This window comes from Lepus europaeus, chromosome 12 (genome assembly GCF_033115175.1).
Source record: "Lepus europaeus isolate LE1 chromosome 12, mLepTim1.pri, whole genome shotgun sequence".
In the NCBI taxonomy this organism is placed as follows: Eukaryota; Metazoa; Chordata; class Mammalia; order Lagomorpha; family Leporidae; genus Lepus; species Lepus europaeus.
The window spans coordinates 43,085,890-43,112,935 of NC_084838.1; positions in this window are offsets into that span (position 1 = coordinate 43,085,890).

Sequence of the window (27,046 nt, forward strand, 5' to 3'; positions counted from 1 at the left end):
AAATTATTTTGGTTTTTCTAAAGTATTTTTAGAACATGCTTATATACTTTAGATTCCAGGTTTTTGTCAGATGTGTGAATCATGTTTTCCTGTAAGTGGGTTGCCTTTTCACAAGGGATAGTGACAATCATTTAACTAAAACTACTCAGATGATGGGAAGCAGAGTTCTGGATTCTTGAGTTGGCTAATTTGTGTGCTTTACAGAAAGATAGATAGGACATTATAGTTATAATTGATTAAGTTGATGTTTCATATCATTAAGAAATTACATGAAAAGCTAGAAATAGGAATTCCATGTGGACTCTTGTTTTCCAGGCTACTTGCCCAGATTCCCACCTCTTTTACTGGTAATTATTTTTTTTTCAAAATATTGTTGCCTTTCTGATTTTATGGAAATAGATAGGGAAATCAATATTATGCTACCTGGGGGCATTTGCAGAAAAAAAGTAGGGATAATCTTTGACTAATTTAAACTTTGGCTAGTGCAGGCCCTGCTTGACAAACTGTGTAGTTTCAGATAAAGATATCTTGTATCAACCAAATGCTTTCTGTGTCCAGGACTTTATTCTAAGCACTTCATATGCATTACCTCACTTATTGCATAAAACTAGAAGTACTAGAAAGCAGACTCAAACCATTTAAATATTTAAACAATTTAAACAGGGAGATAGTGAAAAGGGTAGGACTGTCAAAACAGACAACATAAATTAGAGGTCTTGCCAAGAACTAAGTTTATTAATGCTTCAAAGAATCAGGAAAATGAAGATATATTCTTCCTGTCAGTGTAGCTCCTCCAAAGCTTAATCACTTCAAAAGGTTTTCTGAAGATCCCACCAATGCGGCCACATGGGAGACACATTTGAAGGCATGCCATCCAGAGAGAAGTGCTGACCAAAGAAGTGTTGGTGAGACAGGAAGTTAGAACCAACAGGAAGCTGGTACTTCACCGGAGTAGGGGCAATGTCACTACATCCCTTAGCTTAATCCAACAGTATAAGAAATAATTCAGAATGTTTGTAATATAGGCTTCCAAGTTTACAGTAATAAGATGACATCGGAAATGCTTAAACTGGTTTAAATATCATGATCAAAATATAGTTAAATAGTCCTATCAAAGATAGAAAAAATTTAAATATGAATTTTCCTGATGTAAGAATAATCCTTAGGAATGATTAGATCGATTTTGGGTGTATTTTAGTGTAGCCATAGTGCTATTGAAAGAGATTTTTATGAAGTGGCTTTTGTGAACCTAACTATACAACAGTTGTTTTATTTCTAAATAAACTAAATGTTTAGCCATCGCCACGGCTCAATAGGCTAATCTTCCGCCTGAGGCGCCAGCACACTGGGTTCTAGTCCTGCTCAGGGCGCTGGATTCTGTCCCGGTTGCCTCTCTTCCAGGCCAGCTCTCTGCTATGGCCTGGGAGTTCAGTGGAGGATGGCCCAAGTGCTTGGGCCCTGCACCCCATGGGAGACCAGGAGAAGCACCTGGCTCCTGCCTTCGGATCAGCGTGGTGCGGCAGCCATTGGAGGGTGAACCAATGGCAAAAGGAAGACCTTTCTCCTTGTCTCTCTCTCTCACTGTCCACTCTGCCTGTCAAAAAAAAAATAAACTAAATATTTAACTAAATGTTTATGTATAAATTATATCTATGTAATATATTTGTATACGTGGCATAAGATTCAAGAGATACCAAAGCATAGAAAGAAGAGTACACATCCAGCAAAGAGCAGAGAGATGAATATACACTTTAGGGTTTTCTTTTCTGTTTCTGAATCCATCCAGATATCCTTTACATTTCCATTTGCATCATTTTGATTTTGTCTACAATAATTCTTTTTTTTATGTAGAGACCTTTTATTTAAGGTATACAAACTTCATGCATTTTGTATATACAAATTTAGGGACATAGTGATCCCCCCTCCCCCCCCCCGTCCACAGTAATTCTTCCATGCTTACCTACTTTCAGCTCTTTGTATATGTATGCATAAGTCCCCTTCTAGCAGCAGGATCTTACATTTTTTATGCAAACTTTTTTTTTCAATTTTCTAGATTTTGTTCATTATATTTATGCCAGCATGTTCTGTAGACTGGCAGCATCATCTGAGAGCTTGTTGGAAATAAGAATCTTAGTTTTACCATCCTCAGATGTCCAGAATCAGAATCTCTGCCTAAAGTCACATGGAAACCCATGTTTCAACAGATTTCCAGAGTATCTTTACACCCACCAAAATTTGAGAAGCACTGCTGGAGATTATCATGTAATAGTTCAAATAAATCTCAAAATCTCAATGTTTATTGAGAATAAATGTTTAATCTTGGTGACATGACAGTCAGTGCAGTTAAGGTGGCTCTCTTTGGAAGCTGTGCCTCCAAGTCAGAGAGCTACCTTTCATCTTATGATGCCTTCAATTTATGGCCTCTGAGGTCACTGTAAATATGAAATGGACGGTGAGCTGGGGTTCCAAGTAAATCTTTTTTTTTTTTTTTAAATTTTTGACAGGCAGAGTGGACAGTGAGAGAGAGCGAGACAGAGAGAAAGGTCTTCCTTTGCCATTGGTTCACCCTCCAATGGCCGCCACGGCCGGCGCGCTGCAGCCAGCGCACCACGGCCGGCGCACCGCGCTGATCTGAAGTCAGGAGCCAGGTGCTTCCTCCTGGTCTCCCATGCCGGTGCAGGGCCCAAGCACTTGGGCCATCCTCCTCTACACTCCCGGGCCACAGCAGAGAGCTGGCCTGGAAGAGGGGCAACCGGGACAGAATCCGGTGCCCCGACCGGGACTAGAGCCTGGTGTGCCAGCGCCACTAGGCGGAGGATTAGCCTGTTGAGCCATGGCGCCAGCTCCCAAGTAAATCTTAAAAGCAGAATACATTGTTTCTGCCCACACATCATTTGTTAGAACTCAGTAACAGCACCGCTACTTAAAAAAATTCGTTTAATTGATCAAGAGAATGAGAGCAAGAGTTAAAGAAATAGAAAATGAGAGAGCTTCCATATTCTGGGTTCATTCCTCAAGTGTGCATAAGACTGGGGCTAGTCTGAGGTCAAAACCAGGATCCAGGATGCAGATTCCCAATTATTTGAGCTATTATCTGCTGCATCCCAAGATCTGCATTAGCAGGAAGCTGGAGTCAGGAGCTAGAGGCAGGTATCAAATTTGGACATTCCTTCATTCCATGGTTAGGCTGACTGCCCACCCAGTAGCACCAATTTAAACTCAAAGTAGGCTCTGAATCAGAAAGAAGCAGTGGGTTTTGCAAAAGTGCTGGCAGTCACTACTGTCACCTACCCACTGGCCTTTGCTTGGCTCATGGTACTCTTTTTAAGGTTCAGTAAATGCATCATGACCTCCTCATGCAAATCCAGTTATGGCATTCTTGTTGCACCTTGCTATAGCTGAGAATATTTAAGGCTGAATTCTAACTAAACAATTTTAGATGTTAATTTTGATATGTAGCTTTAACAAATTGCCCTTAAATTGTATGTTACATTTTTGCTCTTACATTTTGAAAACAGTACAGCACTGGAATTTTCATTCACAGTAATCGGTGAGAGAATTTACCCATTTTCTTGATGACCTTGTGTCTCAAGTTTTCAGCTATATTTTTGTTCTAATTTTCTATGGCATTTCTCTTGCCTACTTCGTTTTGGCATTTATGAAGACATTTTCTTATCTTAAGATTATGGTTCTTTTTGACTGCTCAGAGAGTTTTGGCATTAGTTGTGGTTAAGAATAAGTATTGCTATTTGCTATATTTCATCTTTTTGAAGTTACTCACTTTTCCATCTTCTGGGTTACTCCCCAAATGGCTTCAGAGCTACGAGCATCTTCTTAATATCCCATGTAGGTCCAGGGGACCAAACACTTGGACCATCCTCTGCTGCTTTTCCAGGCCATTATCATGGTGCTGGATCAGAAGTAGAGCAATCAGGACTCGAATCAGTGTTCATATAGGATGCTGACATTACAGGTGGCAGCTTTACTCACTATGCCACAACACCACCCCATGTTGTACATTTTTTACCCTAAACTGAAGTTGAAAATTAGACTGAAATTCTGTAGTATGCTCTTTGATGCTATTTCTCTATCACTAACAGTATCTCAAAACCTATATTAGAAATGTACAATCTCTTGCAGCAGCTTCTGTATCCTTCTACCCAGGACACTTGAATGGATGATGCTTCTGTACTCATAGCAACTGTAATAATATCCTTTGTCTTGCTCTGTCTCTATTCTGTTCATCACAAGTCCTGTTTCAGATGTCTTTTCCCCAAGAGCTACAAGGCTAAATTGTTTGTCCATCTCCTCTCTGTACACCTGAGCTCTTCCCGATTGAGCATGATTGCACACCTAAATTCCACACAACCCTGAACAAACAGGACTCCTATAGAATTAGATTTCCAAAAATTTCTTATGACATTGTCAGATGATCCACTAATATCAAGTATTTTAATTTTAGCTTCATAGACTGTTTACCACTGAAGAGGGAATTAAATCATTTAATTGCAGATGTGTGCAAAAATGTTAACTAAATTTGTAATTATAAAAGTTATGCAGCCTCATGTTACTCAGATAATATAAAAAAAATTATACTACCTTCTCTCTAATCCACAGAAAAAAAACTTGACTTATGTTGAACCTTTAAAAGTTGTAAGTACTTTTTATTCATAATGTTTTTATAAATAAAATACTGTTCATATTACTCTACTCTTTATTAGTTAACAGTATATCCTGTTGACATTTCCACTTCAAAGTTCTTAGAATCGCCTCATCTCTCAAGGGTCTGCCCAGGGCTTTGGTGTTTCCTTTCATCAGTTTATTTACCTGGTGCAAAGCAGAGACAGATTCTCAGCTTGCCTGACTCCAAAGTTGATGCTCTTTCTTCTCACAATAATGTCTAGAAAAAACAAAACAAAACAAAACAAAAAAAAACAGTGTTCAGTCACTGTGTTTGACAAATTCAGTTACTAAGGTCTAAACAGGTCAGGAAATGTGCTCCAGGTCATCACAGCATCAGTGGAAATGTTAGGATCAGGTACCAGGTGCTTGTTTTTCTTCCCGAGTTTCAGTACAGAACACTTTCATAATATTGTTTTCTTTTAGAAAGAAATTCAAGGTCACCAGCTTCCTTGAATGAAGTTAGAAGAAATAAAGGGTGTCTATGTGGGGTTGGGGCTGTGTTGACCATGAAACACAGGATTGCTGAGGGCAAGCCTGTTTTTTGACAGAAAATGAGAAGAGCGAGGTAATCATTTGTATACGGATGCTCCTTAACATAGGGCAGGGGCAGAGTTGCATACTAATAAACCCATTGTAAGTTGAAAATATTAAAAGTTGAGGGCTGGACATTACGATGCTGCTTGAGATATCCTGCGTCAGAGTTCCTGGCCTCAATACATGTCTCGGGCTTTTGACTCCAGATTCCTTCTAATGCAGATTCTGGGAGGCAGTGGTGATGGCTCAAGTAATTGGTTCCTTCCACCAGCACAGGAGATGGATTGAGTTCCTAGCTCGGATTCCAGCCTGGACCATTCCTGATGACTGTGGCCATTTGTGGGGAGTGAACCAGATGGCAGTGCACTCGCTCGCTCTCCCTCCCACCCTCTCTCCCTTCTTATATAAATCAATAAGTAATTAAAAGAAAAAACATTGTAATTTGAAAATTTAATACACATAATCTACCCAGCATAATAGATTGTTTGTCCAGTACACTGTAGAATATCAGTTGTTCCCTTGTGGTTGCATGGCTGATTGGGAGCTCAGCTTTCTGTTGCTGCTCAGCACCATGAGGCTACTGTACTACTAGCCTGGGAAAACATCAAAATTCAAAATATGGTTTCTATTGAATACATACAAGTTTTTGAAAAATTAGTAAGCCAAACTGTTACAAATTGGGGAGTGCATTTCAGGAAAATAGAGTGCAGATGTAATCAATTTAAGTGATTCATTTCTTCTGAGAGTTATTTATATTTTGTCAGTTTGGTTGAACTACTTTGCTATATCAAAGTTCTATCAAGTGGAGAGAGAAGGGGGAGGAGAGGCACTTAGTTAAGTCCTATACACTGGCAGCCCAGGCAGGTACTTAATTCCTCAGACTAGATTCCTAGGAGTTTTGTGTCCTCAGAATAGCACTGGCTTTAGGGCCCAGGTAGCATACATCACCCTTCAACTCTCTTGCCTTTGTCTGTCCCATGCAGGTCTCCTGCATTTTCTTCGGTGCATGGCTATTCATTTACAAGAAGTCATATTGTTGTTTATATAGTGTTTGCATTGGAGGACTTTTCAGAGTATTTAGTGAGTCATGATGATGAATGTGAAGGTGCCTCTGCGTTGTAAGTGGGTAATTTTTACTTAAATATGCATATAGACAAGTGCACAAATGATAAATGCAACTTTATGCATTTAAAAGTGACCACAAAATGTAAGCAGCACCAGATCATGAGATAAACCATTGTCAGCACTGTAGAAGTCTCACCAGTCCTCCTTTCAAATATTATACCTTTGTGATCAAGAATAAAAACTATGTTGACTTTCAATGCCATACCTACTCACGTTAGTTTTCCCTGTTTATACTTTATAGAAATAGAATCAAGAATGAACTCTGTGTGTCAGTCAGCCTTCTTCTCCTACTCCATGTGACATTTGTGAAATTTCCACATACTTTGTGTATGTGTAGCTCTTACTTCTCATTGCTGGAAAGAATCCCATTGTGAATTTATGTGAGAATCTATCCTTTTTAAAGTGATATTTGATTAGTTCTAGTTAGACTTTTTACAAGTAGCCATATTATAAACACCTTTGGAAATGTGTATTGGTGAACATATATGTACATTTTAATTTTATACCTGTAACTTTTGTGTCATGGATTTGAATCGTTGCTTTATATTGAGTTGTCTACATTTCATTGGTTTGTAGGGTTTTTTATTTTTTCTGGGTATATGTTCTTTGCCAAATATAAGTATTGGATATTCCTTCTTTATGGCTTTGCTTTTTTATGTTCAATGTTGTCTTTGATGAATAAGAATGAATTTAAAAGCTTGCTTTTTTCAAAATTTCACATTATATTTAGTGCTTCCTCAGTGTTTCCTAATAAATACTTATATTTACCTACATCAGGGTCATAAAGGAATTCTATATTTTTTAACAGCTTTATTTTCTTTTTACATTTAGACTATAATATATATGGAACTGATTTTTTTGCATGGTTTGATTTACTGCAGCACAGCTAAATGACTTATTTCAATGATTGTTCTGGTTAAACTGTATGCTTTTGTGAAGGTCATCAAATAAGCTTAGATTTGTTGATATCACTCTGCTCATTGAAGACATTTTAAGGTTTTTCTATGGAAGCAGCAAATTTCAAGCCCTTTAGCAGGGTTATGGAACACTTATCCACTGTAGCTCACATTAGTTTATTAGCATAATGTCTTATATAACCCTATGTTCCTCCACAATGAATTAACTATGCTCCTTTCCATATACACATCAGTTATAGTAATCATATATTTCCCTCTGTTCTGCTTTTACTATTTTCTATGAAAGAAGTACTGTTATATATTACTGTGTATTATATTAATTTTATAGATGAGGGAACTTTAAAAACTTACTGTCTAATAATTTTTTTAACTTTTATTTAATAAATATAAATTTCCAAAGTACAGCTTTTGGATTACAGTGGCTTTTTCCCCCCAGTAACTTGCCTCCCACCTGCAACCCTCCCATCTCCTGCTCCCTCTCCCATTCCATTCACATCAAGATTCATATTCAATTATCTTTATATACAGAAGACCAATTTAGTATATATTAAGTAAAGATTTCAACAGTTTGCACCCACACAGAAACACAAAGTGTAAAGTACTGTTTGAGTACTAGTTATAGCATTAATTCACATTGTACAACACATTAAGGGCAGAGATCCTACATGGGGAGTAAATGCACAGTGACTCCTGTTGTTGACTTAACAAATTGTCTGATAATTAACAGCAGAATCTAAATGGATATAGAGATTGGATGGACAAGTATGTTATTGTCTTTCTGAGTTTCTGACAACCTATTTTTCAGTTTTCAACATCATTTCAGGGCAATGGTTATTATTTTTTTTCTGAAATGTGAGAAAGAATTCAAAAGACACTGCTTATATTGTAGGGAAAACTTCTTTCTAGGTTTACTTTCCTGAAAGTGGAAATCTGGACACTGAAATTATACCAAATGAAATTAGAAAGGGGGATATAATGAAGGGACTGGGTGTAGTTTGGAAGCCTAGGGACTGCTTACTGCTTCTTCTCCTCCGTAGCTCTTGATGAGCCAGTTGTGAGGGCTGCCTAGACATTGTGTGTGTGGGGAAATAATACATCTTCCATTTATTCCTTCTAGTGTTAAGGTGAATAATTTTTGGAAAATACAGTCTAGATTGTTATACATAGAAATTCATGAAAGAACAAATTCTTAGATAAAAATTAATCTGCAAACCTATTTTTATAAGGCTTGTGATTTAGCCCCTCTTATTCCAAAAATTCTGTATTGAACATAGATTGAGAAAGCGAATGGGCATTTATGACTACTGCTTCTGCTGGCAGTGGCATTTTTCTTTATCTTAGCATCACGTCACTCTGCGAATCTTACAGTTTCTCACTTACTCTTCAAGGTGCATCCGTAGTGTGATTGTAAAGGCCAAGTTGAATGTGGACAGCCATCTCTTATGCTTCTTTGTAGTCTAGACAGACAGTAAACTGCTCCTCAGCATTACTCCTATTTATATTCTTACTATTTTCCCAAAATGGAGTTTAATGGGTATGTAATTCTCCTACTTTGAATAGTGGCAAATGTGACTTGAAAAAAATATGCTTTGGGCAAGAAAATAGATGACTGAAATCTGGGAGAAAAGTGGTGTCATCCCCTTCACATCTTCAGAGGGCGTTCTGAGGGCCTGTTTTCCTTCATTTACTCTCATCCTATATTTCTTCAGGCAATATTTGGCCTTTTAGATGGCCCTTTTCTCTACCCTTGACCTTGTGCAATGTGTTTCTTCATGAATTTCCTATTAATCTGTTCCTTCAATTACAGTTATTTAAAGGAAATTGCCTACTGAGTGTTGGTGGGGTGATTTCTTTTATAGCATGAATTGCCACATTTACATTCATGTTTTTATGGTAAAATATGTATCATTTCATGGTTGTGGTTACCAGCTTTTCTATAGAATTTTCTCTTTCTGGTATTTCTGTTTGTTTTATATCTTCTATCATGTCTAAAGGGCAGGGAAAACAACATTGTTTTCTGAAACATGACCCATATAACCATGTTGAAGCAACACATTTTATTTTTAGTTTTTTTTTTTTAAGATTTATTTCATTTGAAAGGCAGAGTTACAGAGAGAGAAGGAGAGACACAGAGAGTTTCCATCTGCTGGTTCACTCCCCAACTGACCATAATGACCAGGGCTGAGCCAGGCTGAAACCAGGAGCTTGGAGCTTCTTCTGGGTCTCCCACGTGGGTGCAGCAGCCCTGGTACTTGAGTCGTCCTCTGCTACTTACCCAGGCTCATCAGCAGGGAGCTAGGTTGGAAGCGGAACAGCCAGGTCTTGAACTGGCACCTATATGGGACGCTATCCCTGCAGGCAGTGGCTTAACCCACTACACCACAACATCAGCCCCAAAGCAACACATTTTAACAGAAGCAGATATGGCATGTTATAAATTTAAAAACATTGCTTGTGCCAGTTATTTACAGAGGATCTCTCAACATAGGTCAACTGTAATTGTTGGGCACTCCATAATGATGTTTTATGGAAATAAAGCTATTTTAGAGTTGGATTTCATATGAGGATAGAAAGAGCTTGCTTTTATGTGGTCCCATAGTAAAAAGACAAACATAATCTAATTTTTATCTAGCGTGGTATGCTAAAAATGTGAGTTTAAGCAGTTTCTTAGTCAACATCCTAATATAAATATTTGAACTTTCTAAAGTTCTTTCTATTTAGGTCACATTTTAGCTTGGAATCTGGAGATACTTGACTTGAGCCCACTTAAATGTTATTTTCTAAAAAATCTGGAGGCAGAACCAGATGGCAGCTGTATAAGATGCTCTGGCTGTCATCTCCCCACATAGACATCAATTTGAACAGATATTTATACACTAGGTCACCTTCACAAGAGCTACGGAAACCAAGAGAGAGAATAAAGTACCTGGTTTTAGTATAGCAAATAAAAGGATGCATTAAAGAGAAGGGATGAAAGAGAGAGCCATGTCTCTGCTCTTCCAGTTCCAAGTATTATAGCCTGGAGAAAGAAATCATTCCTCCTGCTTGGAGAGGGAGAGGATATTAAGATCTTTAACTTGAAACCCGAGTACCAGATCTGACATAATAAAAACCAGTTCTGGGGGACCAGCACGGTGGCATGGCGGGTGAGGCTGCTGTCTGCTGTGTCAGCATCCCACGTGAGCACTGGTTTGAGTTCCAGCTGCTCCAATTATGATCCAGCTCTCTGCTATGGCCTGGGAAAGCAGTGGAGGATGGCCCAAGTCCTTGGGCCCGTGCACCCATGTGGGAGACCTGGAGGAAGTTCCTGGCTCCTGGCTTCAGATCGGCCCAGATCCCACCTTTGCAGCCATTTAAGGAGTGAACCAGTGGATGGAAGACCTCTCTCTCTGCCTCTCCTTCTCTCTCTTTCAAATAAAGAAATGTCTTAAAAAAAAAAAAAACAAAAAAAAAAGAAGACTTGGTAGGTGAACTGATTCCTTGCAGAGCTCTTCTTTTCTTGTGTGCACCCTAGGAGAATCTTGATATTAAAAGTGTCCCTGTGGTGGTATCAGCAACAAAAGTTAAGGGAGGTGACAGTGGCAGTTGAAGGTCTCTTAGACTCCTTTCTCCTGCCACTTTACCACCAGGTAGATGCAATCTTGGGAACTGTTCAGGAACATTGGGAGTCCTTGAGCTGTTTAGCAGATCACAATGGGGCAACAGCCTAGTGAACCTGATACCTATATTCTTGAGATTCAGAATATATTGACACAACTTTAGCTCAAGAAAATTGGAAAAATCCGATAAGAACCATGCAAAGGTTATATCCTTTGATATAATTACTAATGTCAAAATTTGCCTTAAAAATTAAAGGGGAGAAGGATATTTACTACAACTTTATAGTATGAATGAAAGTTTCATTATATAATCATATGATTAATGTTAAAAGCAAGAAATCAACTCAAATTGTGTTCAGACATAAATGGAATCATTATGAAAACTAGGGAAGAAATTAAAATCATATGATATAGTATTATGTGAAGCAAACCTGCGTTCAAATTGGGATTTAAGACATAAATAAAATTTTCAGGATTTTTTGAATAATTTTTCAGATTTTATTATTTTAATGATATTTTTGTGTTTAAAAAAAAACTGATAATGATTTTTTTTATTTGGAGTTTATCAGTTGGTTAGAATAAGCTTTTTTTTTCCCCTAAAGAATCCTCAGTTATATGTTGCCAAAGACTTTTTAGCACCAGCATTTGTAAACTGAAACAAAGTAATTTAAATAGATGTGCAACCATGGCAGACATTTTGGCATCTATACCAAAATTCTTCATGTTTTTCTATAAATGAGAAATTGGAGGATATCTTCCAAGAAAACTGACAAAGCATGTCTTTCAGTTTTTATCCTGAAATAATTCACTTTTTGTTGTTCCTTTAATTTGAATGAATAGCTGCCTTGTTATAAAGCAGCCTGGTAAGGTTGTTGGAATAAAAATAATCAAATTGTTCATATACCTAAAATCTCAAGGACTATGATTTTTCTAATTTCACAGAGCTTTGCACTCCCATCTTCTGGCTGGGGATGGAAGTGGAAGTGAGTGACAAGAGCACAGCATTTTCAGTTCCAGTCATGTTCTCCACTCCCTGTGGGCAGAGTGAACCAAGACATTTAAGATACTAGTAACAGTCTGGAATTGAATTCAGTTCATCAGACACTTATTTCCTGTTATGTGCCAGGCATTGACCGAATCTTTTGAATTCAGAAAAACGTGATAATCCTCAAGGTTTTCATTCAGAAGAGACAGGCACACTACATTAAAAAAATGTGTTGAGCGTTTAATCTAGGTGACAGAATTGCCAGTTCTTCCTGGGATCTGGGGCAGACCAGAGATTGCAACAGTGAGGGTCCTTGAAGCACTAGATAAAAAGGTTTGGTATAAGAAGCTAGAGCCATGAACTGTAATGCCCAGTTCAGTCGTCCCCAAAGACCACCAAGGAGCCGATACCACTGTAAGGCACACGATAGTTTTATTACAGGTCCGGCCTGGTCTCTCAGTCAACACTAATGCAGCGGGTCTGAATTGAGAGCCCCGACCCTTCAGTTAACAGGGTTTTTATAGGGTTTTCAGAGACATTCTATACATCATGGTACCATTTAGCAAATCATCTCATCCCGCGGGAAATTCAAAGGACATCTCTTAGAATTGATTAGTGCATCCAGTGGCGGGAACGGACCTACTAAAGGTGGTTGGATGGGTTTGGGGTTGATGCCTTTTGAATTGATTGGCTGAAGCATAGGGTCCGAGCTGCTGGGGTGTACGTGCCGAACTACAGGGTCTCAGGTAGCTATCAATCACCTTATTATGCCTTGAGAAGACACCAGGGACTCTAGGTATTTCTCTGTTGTCTGTTAATCAGCTGTTGCTAGGAGATTTTATTGCAAGGTGAGCTCATTTATTTACTTCTGGCTTAGGGTTCAGGGCCTGGTCAGGCCCAAGTTACAAGATGGAGGCCTAATTTAAAATAGTTACACCTTGATTCAGGCTCAGGTCTCACAGAACAACCTGGATTATTTGGGAGAATACACAACTTTTTTTTTTAAGATTTTTTTTTTTTATTTGAAAATCAGAGTTATACAGAGAGAGGAGAGGCAGAGAGATAGAGAGAGGTCTTCTATCCGCTGGTTCACTCCCCAGATGGCTGCAATGGCTGGAGCTGTGCCCGTCTGAAGCCAGGAGCCAGGAGCTTCTTCCAGGTCTCCTATGTGGGTACAGGGTCCCAAGGGCATGGGCCATCTTCTACTGCTTTCCCAGGCCATAGCAAGAGCTGGATCAGAAGTGGAGCAGCCAGCACTCGAACCAGCACCCATATGGGATGCGGGCACTGCAGGTGGCGGCTTTACCCATTATACCACAGTGCCAGCCCCTACACACACACACAGTTTTTGAGATTCTGTTGCAATCACTTGGATTAAAGGCAATAAAGCTTCTAAAGGTATCAAAAATGAGATGGATGTAAAATGACAGATGTTGGAATTACTTGGGAATTTGAAACTATATAAGTTGATGAGTGAATGAGAAAAAATATTTCTAAGTTTTTAATTTGGAGTGTTGGTCAGAAGTTGGTGAAATTAATTTGAGCCTTGCAAACTTACCTTTTACTTAACTCTTGTATGCAAAAATACAGCACTATATTTAGTGCCATCTTTAATTGATTTTGGTGACATAACTAGTCCTCAAGCTCCTCAAAGATATAGAGGTAGATTTCTCATTTCGAAAAAAATATCTAGGAAGTTAGATGTCACAAGTATTATTTGTTCATCATTGTCTTGCCTTAAAATGCATGTGTATGCAGAGGATATTATCTTATGATTTAGGTTAGTATTACTGAAAAGTCAAAATTGCACAGCAATTCTGCCATTAGAAAATACATTCTATAACAGAAATGCTGTGAAACTTGTAGATTGATGCTACCTAGAATTCCCAGTTCTCAAACCTGATTTCAAGGACTTACAGCTTGTCTTACAGTAATTCTTGTACTAATGCAAGGCTACATGCAATTATCTTCAATAAGATTAGCCCCACAATCTTTCTATAATACTATTAAATGTCAACAAACTAAAAATCTGAACGTTTTACAAAAGATCACCAGAATTAGAGTCAAGTAATAAAACATGAGTCAAGTAATAAAACATGAGTTTTGAGAAAAACTGAGTGGTGTTGAGGTTTGCAGAAAATTGCTATTTTGTTATAAATATGTATAATTTGACTTTTAAACTTGCTAATGTATTGCTTTGGTATATTAATCATTAAATAAAAATAAAATAGGAAAGTTGATTTAGATGATTTTGAATATGGCTTGAAGGCTAAAATGTGACAAAGCCAAATTATCAAGTACTGTTTTGTGACATTTTCTTTTAATTACAGAGAAGTATGTGAAAGCCCATCTCATTCCATCTTGCTTACAAACCTATCTGGGCATTTGATATAACAGTATGGTGGTGGTGGACAGAATGTTCTAAGTTTCCACATTAGTTCTTTTTCTGTGAACAGCATCATATCTAACAATAGGATTTCCAACTGCTTTTATTTGGAAAATCTCACAATTCTAGGACTATGAAAACAGATTATGGTAAAATATTTAACAGTTTTACAAATGATAAATACTATTCGTATTCCAAAAAAGAATCAGTAACTTAGCCCTTTAAGAGTACTTAAACATTCTTACGGGAGAGCCCCACCTTTTCAAAAGGGTATGAAACAGGGCCATGTGTCTTAGATCCTTTTAGGTCCAAGCTTGTAGAGGTCCTTCTCTTAATGGAAAAAACAAATCAAAAACCTCCCCACCCAGTGTAAGCTCCTGATGGAGTTAAACTAATTTTTATTTATCACCATCATAACAGATAGTCTGTTTCTGATGACTTAAGATATTTTTTAGTACAAAATATCTTGTTTGAAACTAATACTAAAGCTTTGGGAATAAATTTCTCTCTTTTATTGAGTTTAATACGGTTGTTCGTTTTTAACAAATACAAAAAATTATGTAAATATCAATGATTTTTGAAGCGTAAGAATTAGATATTTTAAAATGTTAGAATGAATGTAGCTCTAAAGAGGTAGTCCTGTTAAACCGGAGAGTTAAAATATACATTCATCTCATCTACCTTTCCAGGATAATTGTTTCCTATTCCTAAGAATAATATTCTTTATCCAAAATTAGTTTTGTTGTGATTGATGTCAATATTATTTATAAATAAAGGAAGAACTAGGGGCATTTTCACATGATATGAAGTAGATTTCTATTTTCCAAACCCTCCAACAGTCTGAAGTTTGCTAGTGAAATTGTTTGGGTAATACCATCAATTCTGATGACAGATTATTTTCAATAATCCCAGGCAATTTTGTTACACTGCTGTTATGTTTAGGTGATAGCAAATTAAAATGATAAAATGTCTTTATCTCTTTCCTGCAGCTGTTTTAGCAATCTCATAAAATGAGTTTATACTGTCAGCTGTATCTGTCCAGAAATATATAAATACAAATGGCATTGTTCCTTAAGTGTTTCACTAGTCAGTGTGCTGTATAGACAATCTAATGGCCCATTTCCAAAGAAAATGTTTCAGTGTCTATTTTTCAATTATTTGAGAAATAGATACATTCATTGTATTGTCTGGCATCAGGATCATCTCACCATATATATTATGGTAAATTGCTATAATAGGAGTACTTGGCATGTCTCATTAGAGTGAAAAGAAAAAACAGATTGGATGGATATAAGAAGAGCTCACTGTTCCTCTTCTGTACCGTATATGCCCTGACTACCACCAAGGGAGCTTATTAACCTTTCACCCATTGTAAATGTTTCTAGAAAGCAAAACTGAATTGAACAAGCTGAGCAGTCAAACAAGCATTCTCTTACTCTACCCAAAAGAAATATTTCTTGCCTAGACAATTTAAAGAAGACTATTTAAATATAAATTTGGATTTAGTTTTATTCTCCTTAATACACTTCCATGTATGGTTTGTTTTCATATACATGTATGCATTTTTTTTATCCTTAGGAACTGGATACTCTGTCCTGGTGATATCTTTTGTACTAAACTCATGGTTTCATTTCTTTCTTAAACTGTACTGAATAATTACTAGGAGCACCATGCTTAGCATTGTGGCTTGAAAAATTAGCATCAAAACCACCAAGAATCTAGTTCATATATCCACTGAGTGTCTACCATCTCTTTGGTCACTGAAAGTACAGTTCTTTACCACAATACACATTATGGCTTTTCAACATTTACTTTTATTATAGATAACGTTTCTTACAGTGTATGTGTTTTATTTGTGTTTTGCCATTTCTGTATCATTGTTGCACAGTCTTATTCTGTAGTCCATCTAATTTCTAACCACTTGCCTTAGTCTATTTATAAAAAATTATTTATTTATTTGAAAAACAGAGTTACAGATAGAGGGCAAAACAGAGAACAAAGATCTTCCATTTGCTTCATCAGCTAGTTCACTCCCCATAATGGCCAGGTTTGGGACAGGCCAAATCCAGGAACTAGGAATCTGGGTAGCAGGGGCACCAGCATTCAAGCCATGCTCCTCTTCTTCTTCTTCTTCTTCTTCTTTTTTTTTTGATAGGCAGAGTAGTGAGAGAGAGAGAGAGAAATGTCTTCCTTCCGTTGGTTCACCCCCCCAAATGGCTGCTATGGCTGGCGACGCACTGCAGCCATCACACTGTGCCGATCCGAAACCAGGAGCCAGGCGCTTCCTCCTGGTCTCCCATGCGGGTGCAGGGCCCAAGGACTTGGGCCATCTTCCACTGCCTTCCCGGGCCACAGCAGAGAGCTGGCCTGGAAGAGGGGCAACCAGGATAGAATCCGGCACCCCAACCAGGACTAGAACCCGGTGTGCCGGCGCTGCAAGGCAGAGGATTAGCCTGTTAAGCCACAGCGCCGGCCAGAAATCTCATTTTAATGACTTGCTCTGTCTAGTTTTATCCAATGTCTTGGAATTTAGTATAGCATTAAAGCTATAAACTAGCTGGAATATTGACAATAATTTGAAAGATGATGTATCTAGAGTACTTTTCAAGAATAGGACAGCTTAGTGTTAACATGAAGAATTAGATCTAGGTGGATCTAACTGTTCTCTGAGATTGTGGAGACAAACTGTGGTGGTCTTGTTTGATATTATAGAGTCTTGTATAAATATATCCAGTGCTCTTACTGTCGTTTAAAATAGTAATGTTATCTGTTCAATTTGGAGTGCGTATCTTAGGTTCTGACTGTGCCTATTTTTGAAAACAGAGTCATTTTGAGATTGCATTCAGTTAACTTGCCTGCAAGCTTCCAAAGGAGATGAAGCAAATGAAGAGATTCCTTGCCAAAGACAGAGCTACATGTTGTATGTAACTAGGACCTGGAACCAAAGACATTAGCTCCAAAAAGTATCGAAGTCTTGGCATTATATCTGAACAAAGATTCTATGTTAGTCAGATGCAATGATCTAATTGATGATGATTTCTTAATTAGTCTAACATGTTTACTTATCTGTAGAGGGGAAAAATATATTCTCCTCATAACAGTGTCTTCAGAATTAAATAGGATCATGTATAAAAGAATTTGGTAGAGTGAATGTGCTACAGTATGGGCCTAAAAATCAAGCTACTTCTGTAAATATCACTAGTACAGATTGAGCATTCCAATAAAATTTAAATTCCAAATGCTATAAACAACTGTGGAACATATTGGATTTCAAGATTTGGGGATAAGGATGTTCAACCAGCAAAATCTATATCAATAGATTTTGAAAGGAAGAGACTTTATCTAAGATAAATTTACTTATAATGATACAAAAAGACACAATGATCAAATCAGTGCCATAAGAATTTGGTGAAACAGTCACAAATCTTAGAATATAATTTCTTGGCCGGTGTCATGGCTCAATAGGCTAATCCTCCGCCTGCGGTGCCGGCACACCGGGTTCTAGTTCCTGTTGGGGTGCCAGATTCTATCCTGGATAATAGAGTCCATTTCACAGGTTTGTATGAAGATAATTAACAATGCATTTCAACCTCTAGCCATTTCCAAGGCACAGAAATAGACCCTGTACAGCATAAAAACTTGACGTGGGACTCCAAACCCATAAAAATTGGTGGTATAAATGCAATCTTAACTTTTAAAATGATCATATTAAATGTTAAAGCCAACAAAGTGTAAAAGTGATCATATAAATAACATCAAGTGCCTGGTAATAACAATAGAATTGAAAAAGAAGGAAAGTCCAGTATGGAAATTGGCAGCCCATGGCAACAGCCTCCGGTGATCACTGATGTCATAAATAAGAGTGTTAATTGTTAAAGGAACAACAGAAGTCACTGTGCACTTACTCCCCATGTAGGACCTCCATCCTTAATGAGTTGTACGAAGAGAATTGGCTGCAAATCTTGTTCTCAAACTGTACTCTATAAGTTGTGTGTGTGCATGGGTGCAAACTGTTGAAGTCTGTACTTAACATGAGTTGGTCCTCTGTATATAAAATCAAACTAAAAATGAGATGGGAGAGGGAGATGGGATGGGAGTTGGGGTGGGAGGGTGGGTATGTCAGAAAGAACCACTATATTCCGAAAGTTGTATCTATGAAAAAATGCATTCATTAAATAAAAACTTAAAAAAAAAAAAGAAATGGACCTTACCAGGAGGTTACCATAATTACAATGAGGCACATTTGGAAATGTGTATGGAGAGAGGAACAGCACCAGGATACCAGGAGATGTGGAATTGACCAGAAAAGCACTCATATCACAAGCAATTGATGTCATGAGAGTGTTTGATTTAAATCTTTGACACACAGAGAAAAGGATCATAACCCTACACATAGTCAGTAGTAATGGATTGGATGTAACTCCAGGATTAAATATAAAAAATGCAACCATGAAGGAAACACAGCTTTCTGGGGTAAGCTTCTAGCCTATATAACGAACCTATCTTACTAGAGGCCTGATAGATTTAAAATATAATTATTTCTTCTATGAAAATTCCTCTTTATTAGATAAAGGGCTTAAATTAAGAGGTGACTAATATCACATATGCATTGTAAAGTCATATAACTTTTTGTTTCTGAATAATAGACATTTTAATGTCTCAAAAAATCAAACAAAGTTTGTATGTGTCTGTGAGTTTCTGTGTGTGTTATTTTAAAATGGAGACAGGGAAAATATTATAACTGCTTACTTTCAAATCTTCATGATCCCCATGAAGTCAGTGAAATTATGCAGAATCATTTTTCATAGAATCGGTAGGCAAAAGTAATTAGAAAAATGAAGGCTACTCAGCTGATACATCAAATCTGTCTTTTTTTTTTTTTTTAATTAAACTTTTATTTAATGAATATAAATTTCCAAAGTATAGCTTATGGGTTACAATGGCTTCCCCCCTCCCATAACTTCCCTCCCGCCCGCAACCCTCCCCTTTCCCGCTCCCTTTCCCCTTCCATTCGTGTAAAGATTCATTTTCAATTCTCTTTATATACAGAAGATCAGTTTAGTATACATTAGGTAAAGATTTCAACATTTTGCCCATATAGCAACATCAAGTGAAAAAACTACCATTGGATTACTAATTATAGCATTAAATAGCAATGTACAGCACATTAAAGACAGAGATCCTACATAATTTTTTTTTTTCAAATTAATTAATTTTCTATGCCATTTCCATTTTAACACCAGGTTGTTTTTTTTTTTTTTCATTTCCAATTCTCTTTATATACAGAAGATCACTTCAGTATATAATTAGCAAAGACCTCATCAGTCTGCGCCCACACAGAAACGCAAAGTATAAAAATACCGTTTCAGTACCAGTCATAGCATCACTTGGCTTTAGACGACACATTAGGGACAGATCCCACATGGGGTGTAAGTACACAGTGACTCCTGTTGCTGACTTAACAATTTGACACTCCTGTTCATGGCGTCAGTAATCTCCCTAGGCTCTAGTCATGAGTTGCCAGGGCCTGGCAAATCTGTCTTTTATAAGTTATTGAAAACAGTGTATCCATTTGTGGCTATTTTCCATATTTATTATGGATTTGGTAACTGAACTGGCATTGCTAATTTATTGGCCACAATACAGCAATCAGTTGGGACCTTAATTACATTTTGTGATGGGTTGGTGCTGAGAACTATGATCAGACATTTGAGCATTGAACAACCCATGATGTAGTAGTCATTTAAATAGATTTGCTCATTTATTTTTGAAATATTTATTCAATATATTGCACTGAGCAAGTGTTTCAGTAAATAAAGCTACCTTCTCCTCTTACATAATTCAGTTGGCACACAGGCATGTCGATGGAGATATATTTTTCAAATTAAATTTTCTATTTTCAGTAATATCAAATGATACTCAGCCCTGATCTTTTATTCCCCATTTCTTACCTATGTCTTCTTGCATTGGGACCTTTATTAATTTTCTGACCTTTGAAGTTGCAAGGTCAGTGAGGAAAATTGGTTAGGGGGTCCCATTTCCCACTTTATCAGACAGGAGCATAGATTGATAGGAACACCTTTCTTCAAAGTTGGCTGAACATTGGAATCACCTGTCATGTCCTGTTCAATAGCTTCTAATTTATTAGGTATGGAGTCCAGCTTGGGCATGAGCATTTTAAAAATCTCAAGTGACTTTAATATGCAGTAAGATGTGGGCATACTCTCGTGTAAGCAGAGTATAAAAAGGCAAAGGGCAACTTCCTCCTTTTTCCTCCCTCCTTACTTTTCTTCTTGGAAACATTTAGCATGTTGTGAGTAGCTATTACATGTTGGGAAATGTGCTAGTTAGTAAAATAAAAGACAAACAAGACAGTCCCAATATTCACATTGGCTATTAACTTCTGTCCCCAGTGTTCGACTTTGGTTTCACCTGACTTTATCTCTCCTAGTATGCTGAGCACAGCCATGATAACCTTTGTACAGTCCTCATTGTGCCCTGTGCAATTATGATTTTTCACAGGTAGCTGCTTCTCCCATGTCAAGTTACCACCTACTGCCTCTTGATGTCAGTTGAGTCCTCATTACTTTGACACGCATGCCTCAGTCTGAACGCCTTGCATCATACCATATATCTCACCCTAGTTACATACATCAGGAATATGTGATGTGCTCATGTATTTGTTATTTCTTTTCCAACTAGAAAGATAGCACTTTAAAGGTGTCTACCACTTGGTTCCTTAATAAATGCTTATTAAATTAGCTATTGAATGAATGCAACAATGATGAATTTGCTTGAATATGCTTGTTGTTTATTGGCACATAACAAGCTATTCTTAAATGCAGTGAGCTTAAGCAGCAACCATTTAAAAAATTCTTAGCCCTTGAAGATGAACAATTTCTATCAGGCAGATTAAAAATAATATTTTCATTATTGCTTGTGAAACGTCAGGTGGGTAGCAAAGCAATCAGAACTTTCTATGGCCTGATTTATTTCGACATTGGTTTGAAATATTCTTCTGAAGATTAACTGAGCTCACCTGGGCAGTTCTTGCATTCCACATGGTGTCAACTGTGACTGCAGCCATCTTGGGCTTCATGAGGTAGGAATATTCAAGAAGGTTCATTCACATATCTAGGGCCTTGAACGGGGAGGATGAGAGGGCTGGTTTCAGTTGGTGGAGCGTGGCTGCTCCAACCTGTCTCCTGACTTAGGTTCTTTCCTCTCCACAAGGTGTCTGCACCTGAGTTCTCTGGCAGATAGTCGAGCTTCTTGAAGTGGGTCTGGGCTTCCAAAATGAGCATTCCATGAGAGGAAGTAGAAACCACCAGGTCCCTTAAAGTCTAGGGAGCAAGCTGCTACAGTGCCCACAATATTCTATTGTTTGTCAAAGCAGTCAGAGACCCATTTTAGAATAAGTGAGAAAACAAAACAAAACAAAAACACATTATTCTCTCTTGAACATCTTTATTTCAGAAACTTCATCCAAAATTTATCACATTCCTCTTTTCCTTCCTCTTTTTTTGGCTGCTCTTAGGACATTTTTATTTTATTCTGATAAGAAAATTTCACGTGGGATCTACCCTCATAACTGATTTTAAGTGTGCAATACAGTATTGTTAATGAATGTTGTATAGCATATATGCAGAATTGTTTCATCTTGTATAACTGAAAAATTATACTGGTTGATTAGCAGCTCTGCATTCTCTTTTTCCTCCCAGTCCCTGGACACCACTACTCTGCTCTCCACATTTTTGAATTTGACTATTTTAGATAGCATACATAAGAGGAATCAGGAAGTAGCTGTACTTCTGTTACTAGCTAATTTTGCTTATTGTAATCTCTTCTAGGTTTGTCCATATTGTTGCATGTTATGGGATGCCTTTTTTAGGGCTGAAACATATTCCTCTGTATGTATTTACTACATTTCATTTATCTGTTTATCTATTGATAGACATTTATGTTATTTCCATATTTTGCTCATTATGAATAATGCTACCATGAACATGGGATTGCATATATCTCCTTGATATTCTGGTTTTAATTTCTTTGCAATTTACTCAGAACTAAGAAAGATGGAATCATAAAATTCTTCTACCTTTAATATTTTGAGAAGCTTTTGAAGTGTTTTCCATAGCGGCTGCACACAGTTTTGTATTCCTGACATTGAACAATGTTTCCATTTTTTCACATTTTCACTAACATGAGGCAAAAAGAAACAATAATTAATAGAATATAAATTCAATCTATGGAATGGGAGAGAATATTTGTATATATCTGATATAGTATAAATATTCAAAATACAAAAACTCCTACTACTCAACAGAAACAAAAATCTAATAACCCAATCAACAAATAGAATAAATCGTTCCACAGAGGAGCCACAAAATTGCCTGCATATATGTAAAAAGATGTCTGATGTCACTAATTGTCAGGGAATTGCAAATCAAAACCTAACTGACTCAGAGCTCCATTCCACCACGCTGCTGGCAACGTTAATGCAAGCCATTCTTGAGGATCGCACTGCAGAAGTTAGTGCAGTGATGAGACACTGAGTGCTTTTTGATGAGTGGCCAGTTGTGTTCAGTCTTAAAACATGGATCCCAACGTGGTGACCCATCTGCTGCACTCAGAGGCAACCATTTTACAGCCTGTGTGCCCTGGGGTATGGGTACTATTGATGAATGGAAATGCTTGCACATGGACCATGCATCTATTACAGCATCACTCCTTTTATGCTAAGGTTGTTCTTTCTGAGGTTTTTCTAGGGTAGAGGGCCTCACTTCTGCCTTGGGATAGGAGGAATGGACTTCTATTCATTACATAGATATTCATTTATTTCAGGGCTGTTCTGTGTTGTCATAGGTTTCCTTTTGGTAGTTTAATCTTCCCTCTTTTCCTTCCTCTCTGTTTCCCTTTTTTTTTTCTTTTTGACATGATTTCAGAAAAATTTCAAGAATAATGCAATGAGTTCCCATGTTCCTTTCTTTAACATTCTCTATATGTTAATGTTTGTAAGCTTCTGCCTCTACCTTTATGTCACCTTGTCACCTCTGTTACACAATTCATATCACTTTGTGTTGAACAGTTCATGTTTCTTTATGTGGTGCAGTCAAGTGTTTTTGTCCGAAAAGCAAGAATATTGTCATCTATTATAGTGTAATAATTAAAATCACCAAATTAACATTTATATATGTTCAGACGTTTTCACTTATATCAAGGGTGTACTTTACAGTTTAAGGAAGTTCCACCTCATGCATTGCACTCATGTGTGAAGCCTCCTTTGTTCTGGAACCATACCTTACTCTGTCTTTAATGGCACTGACACATTTGAAGAGCACTGGCCTGGTAGTTTTTTAGAATGATCATCAATTTAGCTTTGTCAAATGTTTCCTCATGATTGAATTTGCGTTTTTCAGTTTTGACAGTAATACCACAGAAGTGTTAGGCTCTCAGTTCATTATATCAGGAAGAAATACTGATGATATGGTTTCTACATTGCAAAATTGCCATTTTCTTTTGCAGTGAACACATTTTTTTGCAGCAAAAATACTTTGAGACCAGATAACTATTCTATTCCTCATTATACTTCCACTTTTACATCTGTTTTTTTTTCTTGAATCAATTTTTTATGATGATGCTTGCTAACTAGTGATTCCTCTTTGTCTTTCAGTCCAGCTATGCTAGTTCATACAGTTGGCTCTGAGCCAGATACTGAGAGCTCCAGTGCTGTGTCTAAGAGGAGTAGGGAATAGAGCCTTTCAGAGACAATCTTCTCTGGAGAAATGATGTAGCACTGGAATGGATATCATGGTCAAAGTGGAGCCTCTTTTTTTTTACTGATATTGCTCCATCTGGGCAAAATTCCTCTTTGTATAGTAGACAATTAGGCAGGGAATTAAAAAAAAAATAGCTAAAAGAAAAAAATAGTCATTCCAGTGAAGCTGGAAAGTTATTGGCTGTTCCTCCTTTTAGATGCATTAATTTTATGGTCTATTAATATAAATTTAGAAACATATATGTTTATTTTACTTAATAAATCAAGAAAGGATCATTTTCAAAAATGCAGATGCTATGATTTTCTTTGGTGACAGTAGAAGTCTGAAGTTTATCTATGCTGGTTGCTGTATCAAAATACAAAATTAAGAAAGTCATCAACAGTTTGAAAATTAAGCACTTCAAGTTATATATCAGTAAGAAAAAGGACTGTTTATTCTATATAAGAATAAACTGAATACCCCAAATAATTCTATTTATCATTATAAATATCTGGTATCTTCTATCTTAGAATAACATGTTGGTTTCCTGGGATAAATTTCCATGCTTTCAATATGTTTGTTTTATACAACATAATACATAAATTTTGATATTTTATTTATTAAAAAAGAGAAGCAAGTAATTGATACATATTTAAACTTAAATCTGGGTGGTAGCTCCATGAGTATTGGTTGTATATTTACTTCAAAATATACTAGAAACATTTCCTGCTTATAAAAATGTAAAAATAGATAACATAATGGAAAACAGAATTGATGCAAGAAGAAACACTGCAAACTGTGCACCTGCAAATGTGAATGGACTACCTCTGCAGGCCCTTTAAGATTGGCCAATACACTATATGATGGATCACAGATAAGTAGGAAAGCATCAAGATACAAGTGTGGGCGACTTTTGGACCATCAGGAAGGTGCTTCTTTTGGGCACAAGGAGGAAATTATTTTCTAATATCATCATAAGTAGTGATCATTTTGTGAAGTTAATTATGCTACAAAAATATGAGGAGGGTGTGACTGCAGTGTGATGGGAAGGCATAGATGGAGCAGGGAATTGCAGAAGGACAAGACAAAATATCACGTGGTATTTTTGAGAGTTTAGGTAAGAATGACATTAAATGCACTGCTATATACAGGTGCCCATTTGCTCTCATAATTTTCTCAATTTTTTCTTTAAGCTTTCTTTTTTTTTTTTTATTTGAGTGGCCGAGTTGCAAACAGAGAGAGGGAGAGACAGAAAGAGAGGTCTTCCTTCTGTTGGTTCACTTACTAAATAGCTGAAAAGGCCAGAGCTGGGCCGATCTGAAGCTGGGAGCCAGGAGCTTCTTCTAGGTCTCCTATGTGGGTACAGGGGCATGACTACAGTATAGAGTTTAGGGGCAGCTACACAGTATTGTCAATTTTGAATAGCAAACCAAACGACAGGAAGAGAGAGAGAGAGAGAGAGAGAGAGAGAGAGAGAGAGAGAGAGAGAGAGAGATTAAGAGATTAAGAGATTAAGACTGTGACAATCTCTCCAAAGAATAATAGCATTCATTTGACAACACCAGAGCAGTTCACTGGGAACATGCATGCAATAGTAAATGATGGACATGTTCAAAAAGGCTGAAGTAAAGAAAAGTTGTTAAGGGAAAAAATAGGAGGAGGATCACATCAGTTTTTTTTTTTTTTAGTTTTTTTTTTTTAACCTTTATTTAATAAATATAAATTTCCAAAGTACAACTTTTGGATTATAGCGGCTTTTTCCCCCCATAACCACCCTCCCACCCACAACCATCCCATCTCCCGCTCCCTCTGCAATCCCATTCTTCATCAAGATTCTTTTTTTTTTTTTTTGACAGGCAGAGTTAGAGAGAGAGACAGACAGACAGACAGAGAGAAAGGACTTCCTTCATTGGTTCATCCACTAAATGGTTGCCACAGCTGGTGCGCTGTGCCGATCCAAAGCCAGAAACCAGGTACTTCCTCCTGGTCTCCCATGTGGGTTCAGGGCCCAAACACTTCGGCCATGCTCTGCTGCCCTCCTGGGCCACAGCAGAGAGCTGGACTGGAAAAGGAGCAAATGGAACAGAATCTGGTGCCCTGCCCGGGACTAGAACACGGAGTGCCGGCGCCACAGGTGGAGGATAGTGATCCGTGGTGTCAGCCAAGATTCATTTTCAATTATATTTATATACAGAAGATCAATTTAGTATATACTAAGTAAAGATTTCAACAGTTTGCACCCACACAGAAACACAAAGTATAAAGTACTGTTTGAGTACTAATTATACTGTTAATTCACATAGTACAACACATTAAGAACAGAGATCCTAGATGGGGAGTAAGTGCACAGTGACTCCTGTTGTTGACTTAACAATTTGACACTCTTGTTTATGGCGTCAGTAATCACCCGAGGTTCTTGTCATGAGTTTCCAAGGCTATGGAAGCCTTTTGAATTTGCCAACTCCAATCTTATTTAGACAAGGTCATAGTCAAAGTGGAAGTTCTCTCCTCCCTTCAGAGAAAGGTACCTCCTTCTTTGATGGCCCCATTATTTCCACTGGGATCTCACTCACAGAGATCTTTCATCTAGGTCTTTTTCTTTTTTTTTTTTCCCATGGTGTCTTGGCTTTCCATGCCTACAATACTCTCATGGGCTTTTCAGCCAGATCTGAATGCCTTAAGGGCTGATTCTAGGACAGAATGCTGTTTAGGGTATCTGCTATTCTATCAGTCTGCTACTGTGTATCCTACTTCCCATGTTGTATCGTTCTCTCCTTTCTTTCTTTCTTTTTTTTTACAGGCAGAGTGGATAGAGAGAGAGAGACAGAGAGAAAGGTCTTCCTTTGCCGTTGTTACACCCTCCAATGGCCGCCGCGGTTGGCGCACCGCGCTGATCCGACGGCAGGAGCCAGGGGCTTATCCTGGTCTCCCATGGGGTGCAGGACCCAAGCACTTGGGCCATCCTCCACTGCACTCCCTGGCCACAGCAGAGAGCTGGCCTGGAAGAGGGGCAACCGGGATAGAATCCGGTGCCCTGACTGGGACTAGAACCCGGTGTG